Below are 5,628 nucleotides of genomic sequence, written 5' to 3' on the forward strand. Positions count from 1 at the left end.
GTTTATGATATTCTACAACTGAATGTGCTGCACACAGGCCGCTTCATGTAGAATATCATAAACGAAAGATTCAGTCGAGTCTCCCGTGAAAACCAAATTGATTTGCAAATCAGTGTATTCCTCGAAAACAGTCCAATTTGGGTTTAAGTAGAACATAAGGTTGACGGAAACTCCGGGACTGCGCCTACCTGATGAGCCCCAAGAAGGACGAAACCGGTCGTGGGCTATCGAAGAGTTTTCAGCAACCTTGCGAGCAGTTTCATTTATGGAAATACATTATTCTATTGGAAGACGCTTTCAGCTTGTTGAAAAGGATTTTTCCACTGAGCGATATCAAGAGTGTTCTTGGTTGCACAATCTACTGTGAAATATTAGTATCATAAATTTTTAACTTTGAGGCTGATTTTATATTCTGAAAGCAAAATAAGATATCACACTACGTTGTGCCATTATTCAATTTCATTAGCTGTTTACGTACATTCGAAAGATGGGCAAAGTATAAACGACAAGTATTCAACCAGACAAATAAATATATACCAGTGTAACGGTGATACTACTGCTTGGAAGGCACGCGAGTAGTGTGTTTTCCCGTAAATCCGCTTTGCGACTCTTGAAAAGATCTATTACGGGATTTGTGGAGTCGCTTTGTAGCATTCACTCAGAGTTGAGCAACAATCAATGAATATCCAGAAAAGTTCAGTACGACGTGTTCAAAGAGAGGATGGATATTCAGTTCCTGTAAACAAGATGCAGATGAGAGATTTGCTCCCCTGTCCAATAATCGGTAACTGATCAAGTGGCATTTTCTAATACATAACTCGGCAGCAAAGGCCGTCTTCCTTTCACCAGCGACGATCAAACGTTCATCGAGACCTCTTTAGGTTTGTTTACAATTACTAGTATGGGGCGGATTTTGTTTGGGCGGTTCTCGGTCCCTAACAAACGTCTTTACCCTTCGAAACAATGCCTGGCGCTAAGCGGACACCCGAACATATTGCAGAACACTTGGCTTCGCTTCACTCTTTTGATCACGCTGAAGCCGAATGTTGAATGTGACCAATCTAGACTTGATAGGGCTACTAACGGAAGCTGCAAACTAGTTTAGCTTGACTTGCAACTTACCCTGTAACCCCGCCTATAACTGCGTTGTGCTGTCCGGCCATTTTGTTGGGGAGATAGGACTCGGGCCTTTTCAGACAAACCAATATACGGCGTAACCCAATAAGATAAGAGCAACCTGTCTCCCGTAAAGCAGGTTGTCAGTACAGCTACAATCGACCTTTTTCCAACTCTTCTTTTCAACCGTACAGTGGAGGAGTTCCAGTACATGGACCAATATGTTCTATTCTTGATTTTCGCAACAGAAAGCTTCTGCATCGATCTACATCTGAAGTAAGTGAGAGCTCAACGAGTGCGTCAGAGAAAATGGACAGCGACTGACCTACGATGATTATCGCTGGATTCTGATACATACAGGTGAAAGGAAGAAGGTTTTCGCTGCGGAGTATTAGAAAAGAAAATACCAACTGACTAGTTACAGACTATTGGACAGGCAAGCAAAACTCTCATTTGCATTTTATTTACAAAACTGGGCATCCATCTTCTCCTGAACGCGTTTTCTTGAAGTTTCCTAGATATTCATTGACTCCAATCATTCTTTGCTCAAATCCAAGCAAATGCTACAAAGCGTCTCCACAAATTCTGCAACAGATATCCGTTTTCAAGAGACGCAAAGCGAATTTACAAGAAAAAAAACATACTACTCGCATGCCTCCCAATCAGCAGTATCACCGTTACACAGGTATCACTGATGACTTGTCCCTTTGAATGCCATGTCTCCATTTTACTCGGGCATCTTGAGTATCTTGGTCAAATGCTCCATCACAGGAAGAACCTGACCAGCACAATCCTCATAACTACTTGGACACGACAGTCCTGATAAAGAGTCTGGATAAGATCATCCACTTGATCCTTTGTTAACCCACTTGCAAGACTAGTCGAGCCTAAACTGTTGGAGTCGATGTACCAACAGAGTCGTAAGATTTTGTGCACGCCTAACCGTACTGAGTTCAAATGCAGAAAACTGGAAACTCTATCGTTAACATTTACCTCGAAAAAGGTATCATTTGTACAAAGGAATACCGCCCTAAAGCTGATATCTAATAGAACTAACCTAAGGGCATCACAAAGAGAGGTAATGAACAATACGCACTATTCATCAAATACCGATGTGGGCAAAAGCGCTCGTCTGCAGTAGTTTCTGAAAACCGTCCCCAAAACAAACACCACCCTCACATTTCCTTTATAATGTAAAATAAGAGAACGTTGACAAAGCCTTTGGGTTCACGTTCTGATGCGAATTTACACAGCAATGAGAGATTCTGTTTTTTCACCGACTTGGTCACAGATACTCCAGGTGCCCTAATCCATGGGCATATTTTCTGGAATAAACTGTCAGTTACAATCTGATAAGATTAGCGGTTGATGGTAATAACCCGGAAGCTCCATCGATTAATTTGCGTGAGCACTTGCTTGTTCTCGGTCGAAACACTCATTGGACACGAAGAACGGCATTTTATGCTCACTGTTGAAAATATGCTAGGGACCGAAAATGTCAGACGAATGCTGACCAAGATCGATGCATGACTAAGGATCTCAGTGTGCATCCAGCCAAGTGGTGTCTATCAAAAGAGAAACTAAAGTACCTTAAAGGTGGTTTCATCGATAAACCAACTCTTGCGATACTATGGTTGCTGTCATTAGCGGCTGTTGGTAGCTAGCATAGGCTATTTGTACTCATCGTTCATTCGTCGTTGAGGGTTTCTATCATCAAACTTGTTGCTTCACTGTCGATAGTATTTGTCTTTTCGCGCCACTTCGAAGAAAAATCAAACGTGTCTTTTTGTGAGAACAGCATCAGTTTGTACAGAACGCGCAGATTTATAGTTCTGGGGATTGGTGCAATACTAATGGTAAATCACTTGACAATATTGCGTTGAATTTTCGACGTGTCCAGGTTTTTACCCGACCGTAAGAACCTTATGGCAACTCTCGAGTGTGAGGTGAAATCACATATGTATGAGGATCAGAACGTTCGCTAAATTTACAGGAACGGAGCAGAAAGAATCTGGCTTTGCTTGACTTCTATTGAACAACGTCGTATGAAAGGGGAATCTTCACGTTTTGTGGCGCTTCTCCGGAACAAAATATACGCACTACTTTCAATAATTGAGTAGCTAAACGAATCAACTGCATATTTAAGGTGAAGACGGTGAAAATGGATGAAATGTTAGACGTGATGTTTGTTATTCTGGCAACTTTTCCGAGTTCTCGTACCTACAGTAACATAAGCACTCTAGATAAGTCATCAGGACGACCTTTTGACACGATTTTTGCCTTCTGTCAAAGTTGTTGGGCTAGAAGCATCTCATGATCATCATCGGTTGAGACTAGCGTACGGATGTGGCTTGTTCACAGAACATTCCAGATATCTGGTGATGCCTTATGTAGAAACGGATTAAAAAACATTGATGCTACTGACGTCGTTGATTATGATGGTTCTTCAGGAGGGTACGTCTGCATGCGGCGTGCTTCACGTTTCAGGTCGATCGATTAACCAAAGATTACAGTCACTGGGATACTGTAACTTTAATCTCACGCAATGCATTGGGTCAAATAGGTCGTAGAATACGTGAAAGTTTCTGTTGATTCAGTATGGAAGTTTGCCTGGAAAAATCCCTTGTCTTCTTGACGGAACTTATTACTCACAAGTTGGTTAGAAATACATCGACAACCCAAGACCGGTTTAGTCATTTAGGGGATCCATCAGGTAGGCAAAGTCTCCAATCCTCCATCAACATTACGTCTCAGATGAACGTTAAATTGTGGGCAAGTGGCGAAAACCCTTCATTTGAAAATTACTTTGGTGTTGATGGGTGATTCAACTGAATCCCCCGTTCCAACTATCTCCCAACTGAATGCGATGCCCAAAAGTTGCCTCCCGTATCACTTGGGACAGTATTCAAGATACCAAAGTACATTGAAAGCGAAAAACTCACTTGAGTTTTCAGTTAACATCTACTTAAATTGCGAATAAGTGTATCTCACCAGCCATGTGGAATTTAATGTTCAAGGAGAATATGAGTTTGAGTTTTGGCGAGATGGCCGAAGTGGTTAGAGCGCGAATTTACTCACCGGAAGGTCCGTGGTTCGAACCCGACCTCTGCCCCTCGACTTTCCCTGTCTAGGCTTAGGCAACCTGGCTGTATCCCAGCCCTGGTGCAAACTTCGGGTGGTGTTCTCCAAAGCAGTGACGACTAGACTCAATATGTGCTTGTGCCTCCAGGCACAATGAAGTAAGGCGGAGCCGTTTCGCACACTCGTCCTGTAACTGACTCCGTTCTATACTGAACAGCCGAGAGTCACTCTACAGCTGTTTCATCTGTATTAGAAGTCATCAGCACAGCGAATCTCAGGAAGTCCCAGAGAGCCTGGAACTCGCCCTCTCGGTTGTTAGTTTGAACATCGTTCAGCTACGGGCAGCTGATCGGCAGTGTGAGCGGCTCGAAGACGGACAAGATCTGACGCTCCACATCACGTGGTTACACCTGTTGACTAGATTCTCAGGTTTAGGTTTCACTCATCGGGTTTCAACAGAATTTAAGCTTAAAAATCTGTTAGAGGTACAACTTCGCAAAAATGATACTAGTGAAAGGAAGAAGGCCTTCGCTGCAGATTTATTAGAAAATGCCAACTGACCAGTTACAGACTATTGGACAGGAAAGCAAAGCTTTCATATGCATCCTGTTCACAAAAACTGAACATCCATCTTCTCTTGAACGCGTCTTCCTGAATTTTCCTGGATATTCATTGACTGTTGCTCAAGTCCAAGTAAGTGCTACAAAGAAACTCCATAAATTCCGCAACAGATCTCCCTTTTCAAGAGACAAAGCGAATTTACAAGAAAACACTACTCGCATGCCCCCCCATCAGTAGTATCACCATTATACTGGCACATATATGGAGTTACTGGAATCCATAAACGTTAAGATTGGTGATCAAATGATGTGACGGTGAGAACCAACAAACGTCTTGCGCGGTTGTTCATTTTCCCAACCGCTGAACCACAGCCAGTCTACAAGCTACCATCTGTAAGTGCACCGTGCTAAGGCTTGACCGCCTCAAGCTCAAATGTTGTCCAACCTCGTCCAATCCAACGTTCTAAGGAAGCAGGGACGAGGTGGCCCAAGTGGTTAGAGCGCAGATTTACTCACCGGAAGGTCCGTAGTTCGAGCCCGACCTCTGGCTCTCGACTTCTGTCTAGGCTTGGGCACCCTGGCAGTATCCCAGCCCTCATGCTTCCTTCGGGTGGCATGGCAGCTAGGCACCGAAAGAATGCTACAGCTGAACGACTCTACGGGAGCAATCCATGAGATCCAACAAGGTTTGTAGATTCTGCAGGAGAGAGTGCAGAAGTTTTTATGTATCTGTTCTTGTGTTTAGATTAGGTCAGTTAAATAACTCAAAACAAATACGAATGCTTATCTGTCTGGTTCGAGCATCATTTGGTGATTACTGTCATAGTTAGTTAGTTAGTTCAGAGTCTGTCACAGGATTGGCATCAAACGA

This window comes from Opisthorchis viverrini (genome assembly GCF_000715545.1).
Source record: "Opisthorchis viverrini unplaced genomic scaffold opera_v5_297, whole genome shotgun sequence".
NCBI lineage: Eukaryota > Metazoa > Platyhelminthes > Trematoda > Opisthorchiida > Opisthorchiidae > Opisthorchis > Opisthorchis viverrini.